Genomic DNA, 16,787 nt, shown 5'->3' on the forward strand with positions numbered 1-16,787 from the left:
CCCTTAGATCGGACTATATGAGCTCTCAGCTCCCTTCCGGGATGGTAAAAGCTGACGATCACGACCATCAAGTGATCCTGACAGACCCGGTGAATTACACACACACACACACACACACACACACACACTCCGCTTCCTCCTTCCTCCCACTTTTTATATTTTCCTAGTTTCCCCATTATCCCTCCTCGATTCCTCTACCATTCTTCTTTTGTTATACCTCTCTGACTTTTCTCTCTCCTCTCTGTTCCCCTCTTCTCTCTGTTCTATTCCCTCTTCCCTCTCTCCTCCCTCCCTCCATCTCCCTTCCCTGCCCTCTCCATCTCTCTTCATTCCTATCCTCTCCCCTTCCTCACCCCCTTCTCATTCCATCTCTTGTCCCCTTACCTTCTGTTCTCCTTTCCTTTTCCTCACCCTCGCTTTCCCCTCCCCATCCCTCCTATCTCTCTTCTACCCCCCCCCACACACCCTGTCCCCGCCTACTTCTTCACTACTTACCTGTAAACACCCAAAAGACACAAACACACACACACACACACACACACACACACACACACACCGAGTGTGTGTGTGTGAGAGAGAGAGAGAGAGAGAGAGAGAGAGAGACCCCTCCCTCAATCAACGGAAAAACACACTCCAAACAGCAAAGCGAAATAATGATCCCGGCATCTCGTATCCTACACAATATTATCCTAAAGTTACAAGTTTCTCCTTAAATTACTTGGCCATTTAATCAAGCACAATTATTTAGTGACAAGTAGAGACTATAAAGACTCAACAAGGAATCCAACATTGAGGTGCTTTTAATCAAAACAAAACTATCTGAAAATCGGAAATTGGTCGGATTAGATAGGACTGTCAACAATCAAAAGTTACAAGTGGAATAAATATGGGAGAGAATTACGTCATGTTGTGGACTGTCTCACGACGCTGGTGGTAATGATTATGTCCTGAGGTTTATTCACATATGTCCTGAAGTGTTAATCAGATTAATCGAAAACAATTATTTTTGTAATATGCCAGTTACTCTAATGGTAAAATAAAATGCATCGCTATATTGTATACATATTCTTTCACCATCAAAATTCTTATTCCAACAGGCGTCAGACACTGTGCTTCAGTTGCGGGAAACCCCATGACCCAGGGGTGAGGGTTCAATGAAGCATCTCCCTGCGTGTCGTATAATTTTGACCTGAAGTGTTGTCAAGGTGATTCCCCCTCCGTGAGGTAGAGGAGCGTGCGGCATTTCCAGAATGATATATAAAGCTGACCGTGAAGGAGGAATATCAGACGGCGACAGACCCTCATACCGTCACCACCTGTTCCATCACTCCATCGTCAGCATGAAGACGGTCAGTGATGAGACAGACAGATATAACTATAGTCAATTTGTTTTCACCTTACAGAACTGGACAGACTCTCAGTACCTGAATATTAAGTGGTCGTTGCATGAAATTCGATGAGTGAGACTCATTTATACAGTAGGAATGAGACTCCTTGGTTAATATTGATCAAATCACCCATCCAGTCTGGCTATACCTGACAATTAACTGAGCTGAAAGAGGTTAGGAATCTTCTTCAAGTTATAACAAACGCGCAATAGCTCTGAAGCCTATCACTGCCCACATCTATAAACTCTCAACCTAAAGCTATTTATAAGAGAGCCGGTATGTAAGTTTGTCTTCATTCATGAGGCTAACATATCTAAGTGCATATTTAAAGGTATATATACGAATAACAAAGGTATCTGTGATATAACACAGTAGTTAACTAACATGAAGACTTCAGCACAGTATAAATTGTAACAGATCCCTGTTAAATACGGCCTCTAGTATTTGCCTCACAAAACCAGCTTGAAATTATGAATTTGTAGTGAGAATGATGATCTGATATTACTACCTAGAAATATTGCTTTGATTTTAAGTTCCATTTTGAAGTATCTTTCCTGCATCATGTGTATTTTATGTTTTGCTTTAGTAACCCTCAGTTAACTATAGACTGTGTATCGAACTTAAATATTGCCTTAGTTCATGTGTAGGATAACAGTCCGATTGAATTAACATTTGTGATTTCATTATCACCATCCAAAGTCAGCTTCAAGTGTATGCTGTACATGAAGTACGGAGATCCAGAGGAAGACTATTTTGATCTTCCATCACCGACATATTAAGACAAAAATATGAGGATTGCATTCTTTCTCCCTTATGCTCAAGGAAAAGAATTATTTCATGTATAAGCAAAATGCAGTGTTTGCATTCTTGATTATTAAATGTTTACATTGCATTCATCCTATTGAAAATATTAATTTGAAAATAATATTAGTAGTAGCAGCAGCAGTAGTTTATGTTGTTCTTGCAACAGCAGCAGCAGTAGTGGTAGTAGTGAGGAAAAGCGATTACTACCGTTTGTTTCCCTCCTCTTGCCAATTCCTCCTGCTTGTCTTCTCCTAATGTTCCCTGATTCCTTCCGACTTCCTTTCTCCACTACCACTACCTCCTCCCCACAACAGCTAACCAACTCCTTAGTCTCTATGGCTTCACTTAAATATAGACTTCAGACTAACAGAGGACCCTTTTGTTCAGCCGAGAGAAATTGCGATTACCCTTATAAATCTAAGTAGTTCGTCCCTCTCCTGACAGGTCGGCTTATTTCTGGTTGTGATCCTGGCCTCTTTATTGGTCCCTCCTGCTTCACCTCTGCCTGAAGCACTGCCTGAGGCCCTTCCCGTCCCAGCAGCAGAGCCTGGCCGCCGGGGGGGAGGGTGGGGACATCACCATCACCATCACCACCACCACCACCACCGCCGCCGCTATCCCGGACACCACCACCATCACTGGCCGCCCCACTGGGGGTGAAGCCACTCAAAAATCTGACATCAGTTCGTCTGCTGATGGCCTTACTCGGCATCAGCAACTCCTGCGATTAGCTGGTGAACTGATACCTTTTGGTCAGTAATCGGCATCTCTAACTCCTGTGGTTAACTGAGGAATTATGACAGTTCTTCCTTGAACTATCAATGATGTTTTCACTCTGCATCAATGGTCACTTTATAAAGCTACTTTTACTGATAATAAAGCACCACCACTGTTGTTATGGTCTTTCTTTGGCCCAGAACTTTGCTGATTTTCTCACGCGGCTTAAATGCCTTCTGTATTTAGCTAGGAAACTGGTAACTTAACTTCCTCTTGGATAACTCTATTAAAGTCCTTAATTAGCATATGTAACTCCAATGATTAGCTGAGGAACCAGCACATAAATCTCCCTCGAACTTTTGTTGATGTGGACACTCGGCATCAGTTACTACCATTGGTAAAACTACTGTATTTCCACAGCTTTTATAACTTTTGTTTTTCTCACTGTCTTGATTCCAGCTATTGTCCTCTCTCAACTGAGACAGCAGACAAGAATGCCATTCCTCCCGTCGCTAACTACGGACGTGTTCTTTTTTTTTCTTCTTCTTCTCTTCAATTCCATTCTGTCTTTTTTAGGTTATTCCAGCCATCTCTAGACGATTCAACAGGGAAGACATTCCGAAATGTACACGTTAAATGCTGCTTTTAATAATCCCTGCATTGTGAAAGCTCTAGGCTAAAGTAAAAGTGTCTCTAGATGGGAGTGAGGACCATATTGATAATGATGATAGTCATTATCATCATCTGTTTATCTGTCTACCTTTTCATCTATCCATCTATCTCTCTATAAGATCGATCAATCGATCCAAAGATCAGTCTGTCTATTTATCAGTCTATCATCCAGTTCTTTTTTGTCTTATCAGCCTAGGCTGCTCATACTGTACATTAAAGGTGAGGGTGACCGACCTCACTCTCGCCGAGTGGTATATGTGAGCAACATATTCCAATTAAATCTCGGATGCAAACCCTTACAGGCCCCAGTCCCATGACGTATTTTGCATTACATTCTTGCTGCTACCAGAAGATTACGTCTTATTCAAACCAGGAGAGATTTTTTTCGAACTGGAGTCTTCATACAGGTACACTCGAGGAAAGTTCCGAGTTATACACTAGCTCATCACCTCGAAAGAGTAAATGTGAGACAAATGGTAGTGAAGCAGTAGCCATCATTCAACTATCTGGTAACTGTGTGAGAAGGATGGGAATGGAAGAGGGAGGGGTAGGAACTATCAGCTTCCCGAGCCTTCCTCCTCCCTTAACCTCTCCCCTCCCACTGTGTGGGAGGGGAGAGGTTAAGGGAGGAGGAGGGTACGGCCTGTGGACGCTCCAAAGAAACGTCGTCTGTGGCACTTCGGAGCTGCAGACTGGGAGGCCCTCAGGCAGCACTTTTGATTTTCCATGGAATGATTATTGCTTCCATGTCGAGCCATCTGAGTGTGTCTTGCGCATTACAGAGGTTATTCTCTCGGGCATGGAAGTATACTTTCCTTTCTCATATCCTTTGACTAATGCAAGAAAAAGGGGAAAAAGAGACTAATCCCCGAGCTAGACCTCATCAGATCATATAGCCCTGCTAGGGTTACAGGAGAGCGCTACCCCTTCCAGCATAGCAGCCACCGGGCGGAGCTCGAACTCGCAACCTCACGATTACGAGCACGACACCCTACCACCGAGCTACTGTGCTCCCCAGACTAATGCAAGAAAGCCTTGGTTTAATCACGCTTGTTCTAATGCTGTCCGCAACAAGGAGAGGGCCTATAAAAGGTACCAGAGCCAACCCACCCCTGAATCACATCTTGATTATGTTTCTGCCCGGAATCGTGTTAAGTCTGTTCTTCGCTCTGCTAAAAATAATTTCATCCGTACTAAGTGCTCTCAACTCTCCAACTCGAATTCTTCCCGCTCCTTCTGGCACCTTGCCAAAAACCTTTCTAACAACTTTACTTCATCATCCTTCGCTCCTCTCTTTTATTCTGATGGCTCTGTAGCTATTTCTTCTACTAATAAAGCAGATCTCTTTGCTCAGACTTTCTTCTCCAATTCCACCTTAGACGATTCCGGTGCTGTTCCCCCATCACTTCCCCCCTCTGACTTCCTCATGGCTGACATTAAAATTTCTTCCGCTGATGTATTTTCTGCCATCAGTGGCCTCAGTACTAATAAGGTATATGGGCCTGATGGAGTCCCGCCTGTTGTCCTCAAGAACTGTGCTTCAATGCTTATACCCTGCCTAGGTAAACTCTTTCGCCTTTGTCTGTCAACTTGTACCTTTCCTTCTTGCTGGATTTTTTTTTTTTTTATGTGCCCCCCTGTGGCGGGGGGGACACAACCTGGCCGCACTATGGGGTGGTACTACTACTCTGCGGCCAGGTTGTGTTAGGAAGAATACTGCCACCGTATTCCCTGCGTGTCGTAAAAGGCGACTAAAAGGGGCGGGGTGAGGGGACTAGGGACCCCCTCCTCTGTTTTTTAGTTCCTAAAAAGAGACAGGCCAGAGAAAGGGATGGGGGATGGAGTTATCCCTGTACCCTGAAGATTGGGTCTATGAATGTTCGTGGATGTAGTACGATTGAGGCTAAAAGGGAGGAGATTGGGAGAATGTTTGTGAGATGAAAGTTGGATGTGTTAGCTTTGAGTGAAACGAAGATGAAAGGGAAGGGGGAATCTATGTTTGGAAGTGTGAATGGAAGATTGTCAGGTGTTGATAGAGGAAGGGCAAGAGAAGGTGTGGCCTTGTTAGTGAGTCCGGAAGTACAGCAATGTGTGATTGAATGGAAGGAGGTGTCATCGAGACTGATGTGGGTGAAAGCGAAATTTGAACGTGAGTTGTGGGTGTTTGTGAGTGCATATGGGCCTGGTAGTGAAAGGGATGAACAAGAGAGGGAGTCTTTCTGGAATGATGTTGATGAGTGTCTGCAGAGTTTTGGAGCGAATGTGAATGTGGTAATGATGGGAGATCTGAATGCTAGAGTGGGAAATGTAGCAGTTGAAGGCGTAGTTGGTATGCATGGTGTGCCTGGAAGAAATGAAAATGGGGAACAAATAATAGCGATGTGTGTTGAGCGAGAGATGGTGATTGGGAATACGCTGTTTGAGAAGAAAGATAAATATAAGTATACATGGGTGAGACAGGAGGGTGGAAGGGTTGTTGATAGAGCCTTGATGGACTATGTGGTTGTGTCTAGGAATGTAATAGGAAGATTGTTGGATGTGAGAGTTCTGAGAGGGGAGGGTGGAGGTATGTCTGACCACTACCTGGTGGAGGGAAAGTTAAGAGTAGGTAAGAGATGGGTGAGTGCTAGGAGGGCTAGGTGTGGCAGGGAGGTTTTGAAAGTGAGTGAGTTGGATAAAAGAGAGAAAAAGATAGAGTATCAGGAGAAATTGAAAGATGAGTGGAACGCAGTGAAAGATCGGGAAAATGGAAGAGTGGAGGAGGAATGGCAGTTGTTCAAGAGTGCTGTGGTGGGGCATGCAGAAGAGGTGTGTGGTGTGAGACGTGTGGGTGGTGGTGCAAGAAAAGGAAGTGAATGGTGGTGCGAGGAAGTAAGTATGGCTGTGGCTGAGAAGAGACGGGCATATGAAGTGTGGCTGCAGAGGAAGGATGAGATGTCATATGAAAGGTATAAGGAAAAGAGGAATAGAGCGAGAAGGGCTGTGCGTGATGCTAAAGTGGCAGCAGATGAGAGGTGGGGTAGGCGGCTGACAGAGAATTTTCAACATAATAAGAAAATGTTTTGGAAGGAGGTGAAAAGGGTGCGAAAGGGAGAGTCTGGGAAGGAAGAACGAGTAAAAGCAGAGGATGGAAGGATGTTAATTGAGATGGATGCAGTAAGGAAGAGATGGGCAGAGTATTTTGAAAGATTGTTAAATGTAGAGGAGGAAAGGGTGGCTGAGATTGTGGCGGATGGAAGGGTGCAAGGAATAAATGTGTTGGGAGAGTTGAATGATTCTTTGATCACGAAGGAGGAAGTGGAGAAGGCAGTAAAGGAGATGAAAACAGGGAAAGCTGCAGGTATGGATGGGTGTGCTGTGGAATGCCTGAATGATGGTGGAGTGACTATTGTTGACTGGTTAGTAAGATTGTTGAATGTGTGCTTTGAGAAAGGTATGGTGCCAGTTGACTGGGCAAGTGCTTGTGTGGTTCCGTTGTATAAAGGCAAGGGTGATAAGTATGAATGTACTAGCTTTAGGGGTATAGGTCTGTTGAGTGTTGTAGGTAAGGTGTATGGTAGAGTGTTAATTATGAGAGGTAGCGAGGGTACAGAGGGAGTGATTAGTGATGAGCAGTGTGGCTTTAGGAGAGGGAGAGGATGCGTTGATCAGGTGTTTGCTGTGAGACAAGTGTGTGAAAAGTATTTAGCGAAAGGCAAGGATGTGTTTTGGGCATTTATGGATTTAGAGAAAGCGTATGATAGAATTGATAGGGAGGCTTTGTGGACTGTTTTAAGATTGTATGGACTTGATGGTAGGTTACTAAAAGGGGTGAAAAGTTTTTATGTAAATAGTAGAGCGTGTGTAAGAGTGGGAAATGCTGTGAGTGATTGGTTTCCCGTGAGAGTGGGGCTGCGACAGGGATGTGTGATGTCGCCTTGGTTGTTTAATATTTACATGGATGGTGTTGTAAGGGAGGTGAATGCAAGAGTTTTAGGTGGTCTGAGTCTGGTAAATGTTGATGGAGGAGAGTGGAATCTGAAGCAGCTGCTGTTTGCAGATGATACAGCACTGGTGACTGATTCAGAGGAGAGATTGAGACAGTTGGTAAAGGAGTTTGGAAGGGTGTGTGAAAGGAGGAAATTGAAAGTAAATGAGAATAAGAGTAAAGTGATGAAGTGTACGAGGTTGATAGATGGTAGGGGGATGAATATAGTTTTGAATGGTGACTTGCTTGAGGAGGTAGATTGTTTTAAATATCTAGGGTCACATGTTGCTGTGGATGGAAGAATAGATGCAGAAGTGAAGTTTAGAATAAATGAAGTAGGAAAGGTGCTGGGAGGAATGAAAAAAGTGTTTAAATGTCGTTCGCTTAGAATAGATGTAAAGAGAAGGCTGTATGAGGGTGTTGTGGTACCGACTGCATTATATGGGGCTGAAACATGGAATATGGGTGTAGCAGAGAGGAAAAGTTTGAATGTAATGGAGATGAGATGTCTGAGGAGTATGTGTGGAGTAACGCGCATGGATCGAGTGCGAAATGATGAAGTGCGAAGGAGAACTGGAGTTGTTCGGGAGATGGCTGATAGAGTTGAGCAGAGGGTGTTGCAATGGTTTGGGCATATGGAGAGAATGGATAATGAGCGATTGGTGAAAAAGATAACTAGATCTGATGTGAGAGGTGTAAGGCTAAGAGGAAGACCACGAATAGGATGGATGGACAGTGTGAAGAGAGCGCTGGATGCGAGAGGGATGTCTGTTGAGCAAGGAAGAGTGGCTGTGCGTGAGAGAAATTGAGAATGAATAAGTGATGATGCAGCCCTGAGGGGATATTCTCCCGCATTTGGTCGGAGCAGCTAGTCAGGTCAGGTGCGGGTAAGGGGATGGGTCTGTTATGATGTGGCAGGGGTAAACCAGTTCTGCTGTCGGGCCCTGCTGCGGATGTCACTGATTACATTGCGCAGTTGACCCTTGTGCGGTGTGGTGCGGTGAGGATCTGTCCATTCTCCCCTTTGGGGCTAAGATGCGAATGAATGTGTTTGAATGGATGAGTAAATGGAGAGTGAGACGTCCTGTCTCGGCTACCTCCCTTTCCTTGGGAGAAGCAGCCTAGGTATATAGATAGATAGATAGACAGACTCTGGGCATAGACTTCACAGTCTGCTCCCCAAGGCCCAGTAGTCCTCCTACATATCATACACATCTACATGTCACCACTTCGGCGCTAATGCCCACCATCCATATTGAAGGGCTGTCTCATACAGGACTGGTGTATTGATATTAGCGGGGGTATTTTTACGACATGTCGGCGGGTCTTCTGGTAGATTGGTAAAGTTTGCTTTACATGAAATTCAAATCCTTGAACTGTCCCTGCCCCAGTGGGGGATTTGAACCTTGGTCCGGTAGGATCGCAGGCCACCTCTCTGTCGATTGAGCCACGCTCTCATTCAGCCAGTCCCAAACAAGGGTGTCCGTTAACAACCCTCTAACTATCGTCCAATTGCTTTAACATCATGTGTTTCAAAAGTTTTCTGGTCAATTCTTAATAGAAAAATTTTAAAGCATCTTTCCTATCACAGCCTTCTTTCTGATCATCAGTATGGGTTCCGTCAGGGACGCTGCACTGGCGACTTTCTCATCCACCTTTCAGACTCCTGGTCATCCTCCTTTCGGGATTTTGGCGAAAGCTTTGTCATTGCACTTGACATCTCAAAGGCTTTCGATCGAGTCTGGCATAAATCTTTAATTTCCAAACTGCCCCCTTACGGTTTCAATCCTTCTATCTGTGCCTTCATCAATAGCTTCCATTCTGGACGTTGTATAGCTGCTGTTGTAGACGGCCATCGTTCCTCTCCTAGATCTAATAACAGTGGTGTTCATCAGGGCTCTGTCCTATCACCAACTCTCTTCCTTTTACTCATCAATGACCTTCTAAGCTGTACATCTAACCCTGTCCACTCGTACGCTGATGATTCCACCCTTCACCTTTCCATTTGGTTTCCGGAACGTCCATCTCAGCAGTTACTTCAGCAATCAAGGGATGGGGCTATGGCACACCTAATGTCTGACTTGGCTCGTATCTCTGACTGGAGTAAAAATAATCTTGTTGTTTTTAATGCATCAGAAACTCAGTTTTTACACCTATCTACCCAACACAATATTCCACAGGAGTACCCTCTAAGGTTTAATAATATCCAGCTCAATTCTTTATCATCCTTGAACATGCATGGGGTTTCATTCACTCGGGACTTATCTTGGAAAAACCATATTGCATCTCTTGTAAAATCTGCTTCCAAGATCTTAGGTGTGCTAAGACGACTCCGTACCTTCTTTACCCCTGCACAGTTTTTGACTTTATACACGGTTTTTATTCGCCCCTGTTTAGAGTACAACTCTCATGTGTCGGGAGGCTCCCCACATACAGCTCTTCTTAATAGGGTGGAGTCAAAGGCTTTTCGTCTCATCAACTCTCCTCCTCTTAATGGCTCCCTTCAACCTCTGTCTCTTCGCCACACTGTTGCATCTTTATCTCTTTTCTATCTCTCCTTCAATGGTCACTGCTCCTCAAAAACTGTCTACTTGCATCCCTCCACCTCTACGACGGGTACATAGCACCCGTCTAGCAACAAATTCTCATCCCTTTTCTGTCCAACTCTCTAATGCAAGAGTTAACCGTCACTCCCAGTCCTTCATTTATGCAACAGGTCAACTCTGGAACTGTCTCCCTCTGTCTGTATTTCCTACTTCCTATGATCTCCAGTCTTTCAAACGCAGTGTGTCCAGGTATCTCGAAATGAACGTATCTTGAATTTGGCTCTCTTTTGAATTGTTTTTGTTTTGTTTTCATGGAAGGAACGGTTTGCGGGCTCCTGGCCTTTGGTTCCTTCTTTCTTGCATTAAAAAAAAACAGACATTTGAGTGTCAGGCTACTGCTTTACTATGGTGGTACCAATCTTAAGTGGCGGTTTGGGTGGGGCACGAACCTCTGTACAGTGTGCCACGTGTTCCATACCCGCTATGTAATAGGCATCACAATAAGTTAAACATAAAAAATAATGGTAACGTGTGTATTATAATATATGAAAGAACAGTAAACTGATTATGCGTGAAATATTTATACGGCAATACAGAAACGTGGCATATTTATTTTACAGTGTTGCTTAAAAAAAAGTAGTCACTTTTATTGGCTGTTACCATATTTCTGGGGTTGGTAATAATGTCACAATTATGATTATAAGATAATGTGCAGGAATATAAGCAAAAATATGCCAGTTTCTTAGTAAATAAATATATACATTAAACCCTCGTGAGCGGCAACACTCACACACACCCAGTCCGACCTGGTCGTCTGTGAGGGATAGAGGAATAGGCCTGTTTGGGGACACCTCTTAAAAAAAACGCGCCAAGACTTTAACCTCCTGGGTGGTGTGGAAACAGTCAAATTTACAATATGTACATTATAATGTAAAAGAAAATAACCAAAATGTATCCTAAAATACCACAGACGAGAGAGAGGGGGGGGGGAGGCAGACCAGGGGCAGTGTTGAGTGCAGCTGAGTGAGAGATGGAGGAAGGGAGAGAAGGAAGGAGGGAGAGAGTGATTGAATGAAAACAACTCATGGCGCCACAACAACGAGGTCATCTGGCGCCATATGTGAAACAATAATATTTTCAAACATAATTAGATATAATAAAAACAAAATAAAGAAATGAAAGCAAAAGTTTATAAGTCACTCATAAAAGAAACAAAATTCCCAAGGGTGAAGCACATCTCCCCAAGGAGAGAGAGAGAGAGAGAGAGAGAGAGAGAGAGAGAAGGCAGGCAAGGGGCAGTGTTGAGTGCATTGTCAAGCTGAGGGAAAGATGAAGGGAGGGAAGGAAGGAGGGCGAGAATGATTGAATAAAAAGGCGCCGTAACACCGAGGTCATCTGGCGTCATATGTAAAACAATAATATAATAAAAAACAAAATAAAGAAATGAAAGCACAAGTTTTTGACATAAAAGAAACAAAATTCACTAGGGTGATGCACATCCCCCCAGGAGAGAGAGAGAGAGAGAGAGAGAGAGAGAGAGAGAGGCATCGCGAGTATGGAAAACGTGGCAACACTGTACAGAGGTTCGTGCCCCACCCAAACCGCCACTTTAGAATGGTACGACCATAGTGGTTGTCTTGTGCATAAAGGTCCGAACTGGCAGGCAGGTGTATAAGGCGGAACTTTCTTCGGCTGTACATTAATCCCGTCACTACCATGGGCTCTCGAAAACTGAGGAAATTCGTCCGGTAGTTGCAAGAATGTAAGTAAAAATACTGTATTGTACATCATCAGACTGCATGAAGTGAGAGTCGTATTCGTAGCTGTTCTAGGGATTTCGTAACACCTCTTCCTTAGCGACTTATTCTGTACACTGCATATCAGTATCTGCCATTGTTATTTATGCAATGTCGATGTAAAGGGAATATGATCAGCACAAAAGAAAACATCAAGGTGTAATATGTTAAATAAATCGCTAAGTAAACGTGTTACGAAGCCTCATACGCCACATAGAATACGCCTAAGACAATCTTCATAATTGATTTTGTAAGTACAGCCGCCAAACTTTCCACCTAGGCCACATAGCCGCGAGGGGTGGGTAACGGGTGCTGGCAAAGTGTATCTGCTCGTTCGTGTGTACAGTATACATGCTCGACGAAAGTTCGGATCATCAACTCTCTTCGTCCGTGATGAACCTCCGTCAGAGTCAGAGTTCATCCCAAAGATGGCTGGCTGCGGAGTTGGGTTAGGAGAAAAATGTCGCAGGAAAAAGGCGGCTCTTCCATCGACTCAGCCAGCTGCATGAAACTGGTCGCGCGGAAAATTGTGTGCCACAGGTCGCGCTGGCCAAGGCCAAATACATATGACTATATTAATTTTATAATAAGGTAATATATATATTATTATGATATAAACATATACTGTTATGTATAATACAATAATATATATTATACTGTACTTATTTGGCCTTGGTCGGTGCAAAATATGGCACGCAATAATTCCATGCAACCGGTCGAGCAGGTGGGAGGGCTGCTTAAGGGTGGAGCTTGCCAAGCAGGCGCCGGACTGGGGGGGGGGTTACGTTATTCATAACGACAGTGATAATAATTGCCGAACTAATTTCTGAGATCCATTAGCAGTCTACTAAATATTTGCATTCTTAACAATACTAAACATTTTATTTTCTATGTTGGTTTTACACTGTTACCATAACATGTTAATGCACTATATACTGAAATCGCTTCAAGCCTTTCTCTCTCACACTGTCTCCCTATATCAGTAATTCCATTTCACGGGGTTATCACTTGCTACTATTATCAGTATAGACTGAAGAGGAATGCATTTACCTAACATCTACGTCCAGCTTCAAGTAAGATTACCTCCCATATTCACATCATGAATGACACTGAACAATGAGTATTAGGATGCTGTTCAGACACTGTCAAAGGTGGCTTATTTCCTCGTTGGTAGTACTTCAGGTAGATGTTTTTATGTGTTCTGTGGTGCATCACGAAGAGGTAGGAGGTTAAAATAGTCACCTCAACAGGCAAAGAGTTTATCCATACTGTTGTCGAATGTGGCAATTATATCAGCTATGATAATGATTTACCGTATCATATTTCATATGACTATGGTCAATACAGTATACCTTTATAGTCCATTCATCTACCGAATGACTGAATTACACATTACAAAGAAAACTGATTGTGAGCGGTGCCACTTATGTGTGACATCACACATTTACACGCTCATCGATTGTTCACCAAACAACATTATCTCACATTATAGCAAGATAAAGACACCACCTTTCCATCACAGTATGCAAAAGCTTTCAGTCATGTTAAGCACAGTAGCTGAATTGCTGGGACATTTATATCACCATTGCCTGTGATATTACTTTGGTGATTATGCAAAGTAACGAACGTGAAATTATCATTACAGGATGGAACAATGATTTTTTTTATTTATTTATTTATTTATTTATTTTTTTTATCCCACGAACCTAGGCGCTTTAGCACTCGTCACCGAGGCCCGGGGTGCGAGGATATGTGATGTTGGTTGTTGTCTGGCTGCTACTAAGACCTAGGTTATAAGATAAGGGCTTGGTGTTTAGTAGGAGAAACCCATATCTCCTGACGGGGATGGAACCACGTCACACGGATCAGCTGACTCGAGGCAGTGTTCTGCCTCAACAAACGAGTTTCAACCTCCGACATCTACTTCCTATCTCTCCTACTTAGTTTAAATTAATATTCGCCCAATGTGTAGTCGTGTAACGATTAATGACCTAACTTATCTAATCATGTCCCGGATCAAGAATGGTATTTCAATAGGTTTAATCAAGACCGCCCCAGGACTGGCTAAATGCATAACGAACAGACACCGGTGTCTATTTTTCTAAGGTAAGGACCGGTCACACGACGGTTCTTCCCCCCAATATTCAGTAGACAATTTTTAGCCATGGGTTTATCATGTAGTAATGAAAAAGAATACGTTTATAAATATGTTATATATTTAAAGACGCGTTCTTTTAGATTATTTTACTTATTGTTTTCAATACTCGCATTACCCAATACTTTCAAGAAGTTCCTTGAAATTCTATCGGCTAAAATTGTCGACTGAATATTGGGATGAACTCTGACTGAGGTTCACTACGTAAGACGAGAGTTGATGATCCGAACTTTCGTCGAGCATGTACACACGAACAAACAGATACACTGATGCCAGCACCCGTTACACACCTCCCGCGGCTAGGTGGCCCAGGTGGAAAGTTTGGCGACTGTACGTGCGCTGAGTCGGAATCATGAACGAGCCCTGTGCCTCGTTTTCTTTTGTCGATCACGTGTTGCAAGCAGGAGTGTGCGTTCCCTTATTGGAACCTCCAAGCCCTCCAAACTTAACCCTTATTTATTTATTTATTCATCAGGCTACAACTAGACAGCTTCAGTGCAATTTAAGAAATAGCCTTGCCTGTAATAGGGTTAGTTAAGGGTAGATTTACTCAACCTCCCCAGTTCGAAAAGTCTTTCAGTAGCCAAATAAAACCATCTGATTGTAGCAAGACTAAAATATGAAATACGTCATCTGTCTCAAAACCTAAAGGTCAGAATACTTTTATCAATTCATTTATTTATCCATCCATCCATCATCCAATCCTACGTTGTCCCATGAGGAGCGTAGGAGCCCGGGGCTAGGCAAGTTGGTCCTGACATTTAAGATAAGAGTGACCAGCCTCACTCATCCCTGAGTGGCATTACTTGAGCAATCAAACCCAATCCCTTGGATATAAACCTTCATCGGCTCAATCCGATTTGAGTGCCGTAATTACCCACTAAACCACCAGGCGCCAAAATTTGGTTAGGCCTATATGGTTACCACCCAGAGTAGTAAATGGTTTCCTGGTGTACAGGAAACCATTTGGCTTGTCACTCAATGTAGAGTCACCCACAGGCAGAAGGAAGAGAAAAGAGTGACGGAAAGAAAGACAGAAGAGGGAGTGTAAAGTCACCCGTAGGCAGAAGGACGAGGAAAGAATGAAGGAAAGAAAGACAGAAGAGGATGGAAGGATAGAAAGATGGAGGAGAGGAAAGGGCAGACACCTGAGAGCAGCACTACATCAAGTGAGTGGATGGCGAGCGCCCAGCCTACCACTATTTTTGTATTTAATATATTTATTTTATTTACTTTTCTGTGTATCTATTTTGGAGGTGCAGTTCTCTACACATTCAGGTAAAGCATTAGCAGTTTGCATGATAGGTTAAAGGGAGAGATTATACGCATTCTTTTTTTCCTTTATATAATTGTTATACGCATTTCTTACGCGTTGATCTAAATTATTATATGCATTTCTCACTAGTACATCTGAATTACTGTGCGCATTTAAAAGCATTTCTCATTCTCAGAGCTCAGTTTTTACACACATTTCTCACTAAGATCCTAATTCTTATATGCATTTTTCAAACTAAGATCAGGGCAGGGATGCACAAAACTCCGACGGATGGCAGATCTAAGAAAGAGAAATGTGTATGATAACTCCACGAATGAGAAATGCATATAGTAATTCAGATCTTGGAGTGAGATATGCTTGTTATAATTCTGAATTATAACAAGCATATCTCACTCCAAGATCTGAATTACTATATGCATTTCTCATTCGTGGAGTTATCGTACACATTTCTCTTTCTTGGATCTGAATTATTATAAGGACTTCCCGCTCGTAGATTTGAATTATTGTACACATTTCTTATTATCAGGTCTGAATTATTACAAGCATTTCTCGCTCTTAGATCTGAAATATTTTACTCATTTTTATATATGAATTAATACAACGAAAAGTTTGATCTCGACTTGTGGCATTCATTCCAAGCTTCCTGTAGCCCATATTTCCTCTTGATCCTTCGTAAGCGGCGATTTATTTTCCCTATAAAATTTAGCATGTTCCTGACGAAAGATTGTGTTGGTTATTTACTTATTTATCTATTTTATTTTTCAGAGGGGAGGGTCTATGAGAGGAGTTCGGAATAGATAGGACCGTCAATAATTAAAAGTTTAAAGTGGAAACATATGGGAGAGAATTTCGTCATGTTGTGGACTGTCTCATGATGCTGATGGTAATGACTATGTCCTGAGGTTTATCCAGACATGTCCTGAAGTGTTAGTTAGAGTAATCGAAAACAATTATTTTTGTAATATGCCAGTTACTCCAATGGGAAAATAAAATGCATCGCTGTAAGGTATACATATTCTTTCACTATCAAAATTCTTATTCCAACATTTGTCAGATACCGCGCTTCATTTCGGGGAAACCTCAGGACCCAGGGGTAAGGGTTCAAGGACGCATCAATCTGCCCTTCCTAAATGACCTAATAGATTGGATTCGAAGCCATCTTCGGTAAAACCAAGCTGCGCTGTTTTTGTCGGCCAAAGTGATACGAAGCCGGCCCAAGCGTTTGTCATCAAAACCAAGACCGTCTTCGTATCCCACCCAAGCGTGGTCGGGAGCAGTCTTGGTCTAGCTTGGGGAGAGTGAGATTGGCCAGCAAGGACACATAAATGATAAATATCATGAAATTAGCATTATGTACATAAAATTAGGGTGCAGGTGGCTAATATTAACGACATATAGAGCCAGTTCAGCACAAATAACGGCTACATGTAAGATGCATATTCGTCAAAAGATCGTCTTCGGCGAAC

This window comes from Coenobita brevimanus, chromosome 3 (assembly GCF_032717465.1).
Source record: "Coenobita brevimanus isolate Jiangsu-jjx chromosome 3, ASM3271746v2, whole genome shotgun sequence".
Taxonomy (NCBI): Eukaryota; Metazoa; Arthropoda; class Malacostraca; order Decapoda; family Coenobitidae; genus Coenobita; species Coenobita brevimanus.